Below are 12,609 nucleotides of genomic sequence, written 5' to 3'. Positions count from 1 at the left end.
GAAATCGCGGACTCGCAAACACTCGCGAAATCGCGGACTGGCGAAATCGCGGACTCGCGAAAACTCGCAAAATCGCGGACTCGCGAACACTCGCGAAATCGCGGACTGGCGAACACTCGCGAAATCGCGGACTCGCGAACACCCGCGAAATCGCGGACTGGCGAAATCGCGGACTCGCGAACACTCGCGAAATCGCGGACTCGCGAACACTCGCGAAATCGCGGACTCGCGAACACTCCCGAAATGGCGGACTCGCGAACACTCGCGATATGGCGGACTCGCGAACACTCCCGAAATCGCGATATCGCGAACACCCGCGAAATCGCGGACTCGCGAACACTCGCGAAATCGCGGACTCGCGAACACTCCCGAAATCACAGACTCGCGAACACCCGCGAAATCGCGGACTCGAAAACACCCGCGAAATCGCGGACTGGCGAACACTCGCAAAATCGCCGACTCGCGAACAGTCGCGAAATCGCGGACTGGCGAACAATCCCGAAATCGCGCACTCGCGAAATCGCGGACTCGCGAACACTCGCAAAATCGCGGACTCGCGAACACTCGCAAAATCGCGGACTCGCGAAATCGCGGACTCGCGAACACTCGCAAAATCGCGGATTCGCGAACACTCGGGAAATCGCGGACTGGCGAACAATCCCGAAATCGCGGACTCGCAAACACTCGCGAAATCGCGGACTCGCGAAAACTCGCGAAATCGCGGACTCGCGAACACTCGCGAAATCGCGGACTGGCGAAAAATCCCGAAATCGCGAAATCGCGAACACCCGCGAAATCGCGGACTCGCGAACACTCGCGAAATCGCGGACTGGCGAACACTCGCAAAATCGCGGACTGGCGAACAATCCCGAAATCGCGGACTCGCAAACACTCGCGAAATCGCGGACTCGCGAACACTCGCAAAATCACGGACTCGCGAACACTCGCGAAATCGCGGACTGGCGAACAATCCCGAAATCGCGGACTGGCGAAATCGCGGACTCGCGAACACTCGCAAAATCGCGGACTCGCGAACACTCGCGAAATCGCGGACTCGCAAACACTCGCAAAATCGCGGACTCGCGAAATCGCGGACTCGCGAAATCGCGGACTCGCGAAGACTCGCGAAATCGCGGACTCGCGAACACTCCCGAAATCGCGGACTCGCGAACACTCGCGAAATCGCGGACTCGCGAAATCGCGGACTCGCGAACACTCGCGAAATCGTGGACTCGCGAACACTCGCGAAATTGCGGACTCGCGAACACTCGCGAAATTGCGGACTGGCGAACAATCCCGAAATCGCGAAATCGCGAACACGAGCGAAATCGCGGACTCGCGAACACCCGCGAAATCGCGAACACGAGCGAAATCGCGGACTCGCGAACACCCGCGAAATCGCGGACTCGCGAAATCGCGGACTGGCGAACAATCCCGAAATCGCGGACTCGCGAACACTCCCGAAATCGCGGACTCGCGAAATCGCGGACTCGCGAACACTCGCAAAATCGCGGACTCGCGAACACTCGCGAAATCGCGGACTGGCGAACAATCCCGAAATCGCGAAATCGCGAACACCCGCGAAATCGCAGACTCACGAACACTCGCGAAATCGCGGACTGGCGAACACTGGCGAAATCGCGGACTCGCGAACACTCCCGAAATCGCGGACTCGCGAACACCCGCGAAATCGCGGACTCGCGAAATCGCGGACTCGCGAAATCGCGGACTCGCGAAGACTCGCGAAATCGCGGACTCGCGAACACTCCCGAAATCGCGGACTCGCGAACACTCGCGAAATCGCGGACTGGCGAACTCTGGCGAAATCGCGGACTCGCGAACACTCCCGAAATCGCGGACTCGCGAACACCCGCGAAATGCGGACTCGCGAACACCCGCGAAATCGGGGACTCGCGAAATCGCGGACTCGCGAACACTCGCGAAATCGCGGACTCGCGAACACTCCCGAAATCGCGGACTCGCGAACACCCGCGAAATCGCGGACTCGCGAACACTCGCGAAATCGCGGACTAGCGAAATCGCGGACTCGCGAACACTCGCAAAATCGCGGACTCGCGAACACTGGCGAAATCGCGGACTGGCGAACAATCCCGAAATCGCGAACACCCGCGAAATCGCGGACTCGCGAACACTCGCGAAATCGCGGACTTGCGAACACTCCCGAAATCGCGGACTCGCGAACACTCGCGAAATCGCGGACTGGCGAACAATCCCGAAATCGCGAAATCGCGAACACCCGCGAAATCGCGGACTCGCGAACACTCGCGAAATCGCGGACTCGCAAAATCGCGGACTCGCGAAAACTTGCGAAATCGCGGACTCGCGAACACTCGCGAAATCGCGGACTGGCGAAAAATCGCGAACACCCGCGAAATCGCGGACTCGCGAACACTCGCGAAATCGCGGACTGGCGAACACTCGCAAAATCGCGGACTCGCGAACACTCGCGAAATCGCGGACTGGCGAACAATCCCGAAATCGCGCACTCGCGAAATCGCGGACTCGCGAACACTCGCAAAATCGCGGACTCGCGAACACCCGCGAAATCGCGGACTCGCGAACACCCGCGAAATCGCGGACTCACGAAATCGCGGACTCGCGAACACTCGCGAAATCGCGGACTGGCGAACAATCCCGAAATCGCGGACTCGCAAACACTCGCGAAATCGCGGACTCGCGAACACTCGCAAAATCACGGACTCGCGAACACTCGCGAAATCGCGGACTGGCGAACAATCCCGAAATCGCGGACTGGCGAAATCGCGGACTCGCGAACACTCGCAAAATCGCGGACTCGCGAACACTCGCGAAATCGCGGACTCGCAAACACTCGCAAAATCGCGGATTCGCGAACACTCGCGAAATCGCGGACTGGCGAACAATCCCGAAATCGCGGACTCGCAAACACTCGCGAAATCGCGGACTGGCGAAATCGCGGACTCGCGAACACTCGCAAAATCGCGGACTCGCGAACACTCACGAAATCGTGGACTCGCGAACACTCGCGAAATTGCGGACTCGCGAACACTCGCGAAATTGCGGACTGGCGAACAATCCCGAAATCGCGAAATCGCGAACACCCGCGAAATCGCGCACTCGCGAACACCCGCGAAATCGCGGACTCGCGAAATCGCGGACTCGCGAACACTCGCGAAATCGTGGACTCGCGAACACTCGCGAAATTGCGGACTCGCGAACACTCGCGAAATTGCGGACTGGCGAACAATCCCGAAATCGCGAACACGAGCGAAATCGCGGACTCGCGAACACCCGCGAAATCGCGAACACCCGCGAAATCGCGGACTCGCGAACACTCCCGAAATCGCGGACTCGCGAACACCCGCGAAATCGCTGACTCGCGAAATCGCGGACTCGCGAACACCCGCGAAATCGCGGATTCGCGAAATCGCGGACTCGCGAACACTCGCGAAATCGCGGACTCGCGAACACTCCCGAAATCGCGGACTCGCGAACACCCGCGAAATCGCGGACTCGCGAAATCGCGGACTCGCGAACACCCGCGAAATCGCGGATTCGCGAAATCGCGGACTCGCGAACACCCGCGAAATCGCGGATTCGCGAAATCGCGGACTCGCGAACACTCGCGAAATCGCGGACTCGCGAACACTCCCGAAATCGCGGACTCGCGAACACTCGCGAAATCGCGGACTCGCGAACACTCGCGAAATCGCGGACTCGAAAACACCCGCGAAATCGCGGACTCGAAAACACCCGCGAAATCGCGGACTCGCGAAAACTCGCGAAATCGCGGACTCGCGAACACTCGCGAAATCGCGGACTGGCGAAAAATCCCGAAATCGCGAAATCGCGAACACCCGCGAAATCGCGGACTCGCGAACACTCGCGAAATCGCGGACTGGCGAACACTCGCAAAATCGCCGACTCGCGAACACTCGCGAAATCGCGGACTGGCGAACAATCCCGAAATCGCGGACTCGCAAACACTCGCGAAATCGCGGACTGGCGAAATCGCGGACTCGCGAAAACTCGCAAAATCGCGGACTCGCGAACACTCGCGAAATCGCGGACTGGCGAACACTCGCGAAATCGCGGACTCGCGAACACCCGCGAAATCGCGGACTGGCGAACACCCGCGAAATCGCGGACTCGCGAAATCGCTGACTCGCGAACACTCGCGAAATCGCGGACTCGCGAACACTCGCGAAATCGCGGACTCGCGAACACTCGCGAAATCGCTGACTCGCGAACACTCCCGAAATGGCGGACTCGCGAACACTCGCGATATGGCGGACTCGCGAACACTCCCGAAATCGCGATATCGCGAACACCCGCGAAATCGCGGACTCGCGAACACTCGCGAAATCGCGGACTCGCGAACACTCCCGAAATCACAGACTCGCGAACACCCGCGAAATCGCGGACTCGAAAACACCCGCGAAATCGCGGACTCGCGAACACTCGCGAAATCGCGGACTGGCGAACAATCCCGAAATCGCGGACTCGCAAACACTCGCGAAATCGCGGACTGGCGAAATCGCGGACTCGCGAAAACTCGCAAAATCGCGGACTCGCGAACACTCGCGAAATCGCGGACTGGCGAACACTCGCGAAATCGCGGACTCGCGAACACCCGCGAAATCGCGGACTGGCGAAATCGCGGACTCGCGAACACTCGCGAAATCGCGGACTCGCGAACACTCGCGAAATCGCGGACTCGCGAACACTCCCGAAATGGCGGACTCGCGAACACTCGCGATATGGCCGACTCGCGAACACTCCCGAAATCGCGAACACCCGCGAAATCGCGGACTCGCGAACACTCGCGAAATCGCGGACTCGCGAACACTCCCGAAATCACAGACTCGCGAACACCCGCGAAATCGCGGACTCGCGAACACCCGCGAAATCGCGGACTCGCGAACACTCGCGAAATCGCGGACTCGCAAAATCGCGGACTCGCGAACACCCGCGAAATCGCGGACTCGCGAACACTCGCGAAATCGCGGACTGGCGAACACTCGCAAAATCGCGGACTCGCGAACACTCGCGAAATCGCGGACTGGCGAACAATCCCGAAATCGCGCACTCGCGAAATCGCGGACTCGCGAACACTCGCAAAATCGCGGACTCGCGAACACCCGCGAAATCGCGGACTCGCGAACACTCGCGAAATCGCGGACTGGCGAACAATCCCGAAATCGCGCACTCGCGAAATCGCGGACTCGCGAACACTCGCAAAATCGCGGACTCGCGAACACCCGCGAAATCGCGGACTCGCGAACACCCGCGAAATCGCGGACTGGCGAAAAATCGCGAACACCCGCGAAATCGCGGACTCGCGAACACTCGCGAAATCGCGGACTGGCGAACACTCGCAAAATCGCGGACTCGCGAACACTCGCGAAATCGCGGACTGGCGAACAATCCCGAAATCGCGCACTCGCGAAATCGCGGACTCGCGAACACTCGCAAAATCGCGGACTCGCGAACACCCGCGAAATCGCGGACTCGCGAACACCCGCGAAATCGCGGACTCACGAAATCGCGGACTCGCGAACACTGGCAAAATCGCGGACTCGCGAACACTCGCGAAATCGCGGACTGGCGAACAATCCCGAAATCGCGGACTCGCAAACACTCGCGAAATCGCGGACTCGCGAACACTCGCAAAATCGCGGACTCGCGAACACTCGCGAAATCGCGGACTGGCGAACAATCCCGAAATCGCGGACTGGCGAAATCGCGGACTCGCGAACACTCGCAAAATCGCGGACTCGCGAACACTCGCGAAATCGCGGACTCGCGAACACTCGCAAAATCGCGGATTCGCGAACACTCGCGAAATCGCGGACTGGCGAACAATCCCGAAATCGCGGACTCGCAAACACTCCCGAAATGGCGGACTCGCGAACACTCGCGATATGGCCGACTCGCGAACACTCCCGAAATCGCGAACACCCGCGAAATCGCGGACTCGCGAACACTCGCGAAATCGCGGACTCGCGAACACTCCCGAAATCACAGACTCGCGAACACCCGCGAAATCGCGGACTCGCGAACACCCGCGAAATCGCGGACTCGCGAACACTCGCGAAATCGCGGACTCGCAAAATCGCGGACTCGCGAACACTCGCGAAATCGCGGACTGGCGAACAATCCCGAAATCGCGCACTCGCGAAATCGCGGACTCGCGAACACTCGCAAAATCGCGGACTCGCGAACACCCGCGAAATCGCGGACTCGCGAACACCCGCGAAATCGCGGACTCACGAAATCGCGGACTCGCGAACACTGGCAAAATCGCGGACTCGCGAACACTCGCGAAATCGCGGACTGGCGAACAATCCCGAAATCGCGGACTCGCAAACACTCGCGAAATCGCGGACTCGCGAACACTCGCAAAATCGCGGACTCGCGAACACTCGCGAAATCGCGGACTGGCGAACAATCCCGAAATCGCGGACTCGCGAACACTCGCAAAATCGCGGACTCGCGAACACTCGCGAAATCGCGGACTGGCGAACAATCCCGAAATCGCGGACTGGCGAAATCGCGGACTCGCGAACACTCGCAAAATCGCGGACTCGCGAACACTCGCGAAATCGCGGACTAGCGAACACTCGCAAAATCGCGGATTCGCGAACACTCGCGAAATCGCGGACTGGCGAACAATCCCGAAATCGCGGACTCGCAAACACTCGCGAAATCGCGGACTGCCGAAATCGCGGACTCGCGAACACTCGCAAAATCGCGGACTCGCGAACACTCACGAAATCGTGGACTCGCGAACACTCGCGAAATTGCGGACTCGCGAACACTCGCGAAATTGCGGACTGGCGAACAATCCCGAAATCGCGAAATCGCGAACACCCGCGAAATCGCGGACTCGCGAACACCCGCGAAATCGCGGACTCGCGAAATCGCGGACTCGCGAACACTCGCGAAATCGTGGACTCGCGAACACTCGCGAAATTGCGGACTCGCGAACACTCGCGAAATTGCGGACTGGCGAACAATCCCGAAATCGCGAAATCGCGAACACGAGCGAAATCGCGGACTCGCGAACACCCGCGAAATCGCGAACACCCGCGAAATCGCGGACTCGCGAACACTCGCGAAATCGCAGACTCGCGAACACCCGCGAAATCGCGGACTCGCGAAATCGCGGACTCGCAAACACTCCCGAAATCGCGGACTCGGAACACTCCCGAAATCGCGGACTCGCGAACACCCGCGAAATCGCTGACTCGCGAAATCGCGGACTCGCGAACAACCGCGAAATCGCGGATTCGCGAAATCGCGGACTCGCGAACACTCGCGAAATCGCGGACTCGCGAACACTCCCGAAATCGCGGACTCGCGAACACCCGCGAAATCGCGGACTCGCGAACACCCGCGAAATCGCGGATTCGCGAAATCGCGGACTCGCGAACACTCGCGAAATCGCGGACTCGCGAACACTCGCGAAATCGCGGACTCGCGAACACTCCCGAAATCGCGGACTCGCGAACACTCGCGAAATCGCGGACTCGCGAACACTCGCGAAATCGCGGACTCGCGAACACTCCCGAAATCGCGGACTCGCGAACACCAGCGAAATCGCGGACTCGCGAACACCCGCGAAATCGCGGACTCGCGAAATCGCTGACTCGCGAACACTCGCGAAATCGCGGACTCGCGAACACTCCCGAAATCGCGGACTAGCGAACATTCCCGAAATGGCGGACTCGCGAACACTCGCGATATGGCGGACTCGCGAACACTCCCGAAATCGCGATATCGCGAACACCCGCGAAATCGCGGACTCGCGAACACTCGCGAAATCGCGGACTCGCGAACACTCCCGAAATCACAGACTCGCGAACACCCGCGAAATCGCGGACTCGAAAACACCCGCGAAATCGCGGACTCGCGAAAACTCGCGAAATCGCGGACTCGCGAACACTCGCGAAATCGCGGACTGGCGAAAAATCCCGAAATCGCGAAATCGCGAACACCCGCGAAATCGCGGACTCGCGAACACTCGCGAAATCGCGGACTGGCGAACACTCGCAAAATCGCCGACTCGCGAACACTCGCGAAATCGCGGACTGGCGAACAATCCCGAAATCGCGCACTCGCGAAATCGCGGACTCGCGAACACTCGCAAAATCGCGGACTCGCGAACACTCGCAAAATCGCGGACTCGCGAAATCGCGGACTCGCGAACACTCGCAAAATCGCGGATTCGCGAACACTCGGGAAATCGCGGACTGGCGAACAATCCCGAATTCGCGGACTCGCAAACACTCGCGAAATCGCGGACTGGCGAAATCGCGGACTCGCGAACACTCGCAAAATCGCGGACTCGCGAACACTCGCGAAATCGCGGACTGGCGAACACTGGCGAAATCGCGGACTCGCGAACACTCCCGAAATCGCGGACTCGCGAACACCCGCGAAATAGCGGACTCGCGAACACTCGCGAAATCGCGGACTCGCGAACACTCCCGAAATCGCGGACTCGCGAACACTCGCGAAATCGCGGACTAGCGAAATCGCGGACTCGCGAACACTCGCAAAATCGCGGACTCGCGAAATCGCGGACTCGCGAACACTCGCAAAATCGCGGATTCGCGAACACTCGCGAAATCGCGGACTGGCGAACAATCCCGAAATCGCGGACTCGCAAACACTCGCGAAATCGCGGACTGGCGACTGGCGAAATCGCGGACTCGCGAACACTCGCAAAATCGCGGACTCGCGAAATCGCGGACTCGCGAACACTCGCAAAATCGCGGATTCGCGAACACTCGCGAAATCGCGGACTGGCGAACAATCCCGAAATCGCGGACTCGCAAACAATCGCGAAATCGCGGACTGGCGAAATCGCGGACTCGCGAACACTCGCAAAATCGCGGACTCGCGAACACTCGCGAAATCGCGGACTGGCGAACACTGGCGAAATCGCGGACTCGCGAACACTCCCGAAATCGCGGACTCGCGAACACCCGCGAAATAGCGGACTCGCGAACACCCGCGAAATCGGGGACTCGCGAAATCGCGGACTCGCGAACACTCGCGAAATCGCGGACTCGCGAACACTCCCGAAATCGCGGACTGGCGAACAATCCCGAAATCGCGGACTCGCAAACACTCGGGAAATCGCGGACTCGCGAACACTCGCAAAATCGCGGATTCGCGAACACTCGCGAAATCGCGGACTGGCGAACAATCCCGAAATCACGGACTCGCGAACACCCGCGAAATCGCGGACTCGCGAACACCCGCGAAATCGCGGACTCACGAAATCGCTGACTCACGAAATCGCGGACTCGCGAACACTCCCGAAATCGCGGACTCGCGAACACCCGCGAAATCGCGGACTCGCGAACACTGGCAAAATCGCGGACTCGCGAACACTCCCGAAATCGCGGACTCGCGAACACTCGCGAAATCGCGGACTCGCGAACACTCCCGAAATCGCGGACTCGCGAACACCCGCGAAATCGCGGACTCGCGAACACTCGCGAAATCGCGGACTCGCGAAATCGCGAACACTCGCGAAATCGCGGACTCGCGAACACTCGCGAAATCGCGGACTGGCGAACACTCGCAAAATCGCGGACTCGCGAACACCCGCGAAATCGCGGACTCGCGAACACCCGCGAAATCGCGGACTGGCGAACACCCGCGAAATCGCGGACTCGCGAACACTCGCGAAATCGCGGACTCGCGAAATCGCGAACACTCGCGAAATCGCGGACTCGCGAACACTCGCGAAATCGCGGACTGGCGAACACTCGCAAAATCGCGGACTCGCGAACACCCGCGAAATCGCGGACTCGCGAACACTCCCGAAATCGCGGACTCGCGAACACTCGCGAAATCGCGGACTCGCGAACACTCGCGAAATCGCGGACTCGCGAACACTCCCGAAATCGCGGACTCGCGAACACCCGCGAAATCGCGGACTCGCGAACACTCGCGAAATCGCGGACTCGCGAAATCGCGAACACTCGCGAAATCGCGGACTCGCGAACACTCGCGAAATCGCGGACTGGCGAACACTCGCAAAATCGCGGACTCGCGAACACACGCGAAATCGCGGACTCGCGAACACTCGCGAAATCGCGGACTGGCGAACAATCCCGAAATCGCGGACTCGCAAACACTCGCGAAATCGCGGACTGGCGAAATCGCGGACTCGCGAAAACTCGCAAAATCGCGGACTCGCGAACACTCGCGAAATCGCGGACTGGCGAACACTCGCGAAATCGCGGACTCGCGAACACCCGCGAAATCGCGGACTGGCGAAATCGCGGACTCGCGAACACTCGCGAAATCGCGAAATCGCGGACTCGCGAACACTCCCGAAATGGCGGACTCGCGAACACTCGCGATATGGCGGACTCGCGAACACTCCCGAAATCGCGATATCGCGAACACCCGCGAAATCGCGGACTCGCGAACACTCGCGAAATCGCGGACTCGCGAACACTCCCGAAATCACAGACTCGCGAACACCCGCGAAATCGCGGACTCGAAAACACCCGCGAAATCGCGGACTCGCGAAAACTCGCGAAATCGCGGACTCGCGAACACTCGCGAAATCGCGGACTGGCGAAAAATCCCGAAATCGCGAAATCGCGAACACCCGCGAAATCGCGGACTCGCGAACACTCGCGAAATCGCGGACTGGCGAACACTCGCAAAATCGCCGACTCGCGAACACTCGCGAAATCGCGGACTGGCGAACAATCCCGAAATCGCGGACTCGCAAACACTCGCGAAATCGCGGACTGGCGAAATCGCGGACTCGCGAAAACTCGCAAAATCGCGGACTCGCGAACACTCGCGAAATCGCGGACTGGCGAACACTCGCGAAATCGCGGACTCGCGAACACCCGCGAAATCGCGGACTGGCGAAATCGCGGACTCGCGAACACTCGCGAAATCGCGGACTCGCGAACACTCGCGAAATCGCGGACTCGCGAACACTCCCGAAATGGCGGACTCGCGAACACTCGCGATATGGCGGACTCGCGAACACTCCCGAAATCGCGATATCGCGAACACCCGCGAAATCGCGGACTCGCGAACACTCGCGAAATCGCGGACTCGCGAACACTCCCGAAATCACAGACTCGCGAACACCCGCGAAATCGCGGACTCGAAAACACCCGCGAAATCGCGGACTCGCGAAAACTCGCGAAATCGCGGACTCGCGAACACTCGCGAAATCGCGGACTGGCGAAAAATCCCGAAATCGCGAAATCGCGAACACCCGCGAAATCGCGGACTCGCGAACACTCGCGAAATCGCGGACTGGCGAACACTCGCAAAATCGCCGACTCGCGAACACTCGCGAAATCGCGGACTGGCGAACAATCCCGAAATCGCGCACTCGCGAAATCGCGGACTCGCGAACACTCGCAAAATCGCGGACTCGCGAACACTCGCAAAATCGCGGACTCGCGAAATCGCGGACTCGCGAACACTCGCAAAATCGCGGATTCGCGAACACTCGGGAAATCGCGGACTGGCGAACAATCCCGAAATCGCGGACTCGCAAACACTCGCGAAATCGCGGACTGGCGAAATCGCGGACTCGCGAACACTCGCAAAATCGCGGACTCGCGAACACTCGCGAAATCGCGGACTGGCGAACACTGGCGAAATCGCGGTCTCGCGAACACTCCCGAAATCGCGGACTCGCGAACACCCGCGAAATAGCGGACTCGCGAACACTCGCGAAATCGCGGACTCGCGAACACTCGCGAAATCGCGGACTCGCGAACACTCCCGAAATCGCGGACTCGCGAACACCCGCGAAATCGCGGACTCGCGAACACCCGCGAAATCGCGGACTCGCGAAATCGCTGACTCGCGAACACTCGCGAAATCGCGGACTCGCGAACACTCCCGAAATCGCGGACTAGCGAACACCCGCGAAATCGCGGACTCGCGAACACTCGCGAAATCGCGGACTCGCAAACACCCGCGAAATCGCGGACTCGGGAACACCCGCGAAATCGCGGACTCGCGAACACTCGCGAAATCGCGGGCTCGCGAACACTCGCGAAATCGGGAACTCACGAAATCGCGGACTCGCGAACACTCGCAAAATCGCGGACTCGCGAACACCCGCGAAATCGCGGACTCGGGAACACCCGCGAAATCGCGGACTCGCGAACACTCGCGAAATCGCGGGCTCGCGAACACTCGCGAAATCGGGAACTCGCGAAATCGCGGACTCGCGAACACTCCCGAAATGGCGGACTCGCGAACACTCGCGATATCGCGGACTCGCGAACACTCCCGAAATCGCGGACTCGCGAACACTCCCGAAATCGCGGACTCGCGAACACTCGCGAAATCGCGGACTGGCGAACAATCCCGAAATCGCGGACTCGCAAACACTCGCGAAATCGCGGACTGGCGAAATCGCGGACTCGCGAAAACTCGCAAAATCGCGGACTCGCGAAAACTCGCAAAATCGCGGACTCGCGAACACTCGCGAAATCGCGGACTGGCGAACACTCGCGAAATCGCGGACTCGCGAACACCCGCGAAATCGCGGACTGGCGAAATCGCGGACTCGCGAACACTCGCGAAATCGCGGAC

This window comes from Conger conger, chromosome 10, assembly GCF_963514075.1.
Source record: "Conger conger chromosome 10, fConCon1.1, whole genome shotgun sequence".
In the NCBI taxonomy this organism is placed as follows: Eukaryota; Metazoa; Chordata; class Actinopteri; order Anguilliformes; family Congridae; genus Conger; species Conger conger.
This window is presented reverse-complemented; position numbering follows the sequence as displayed.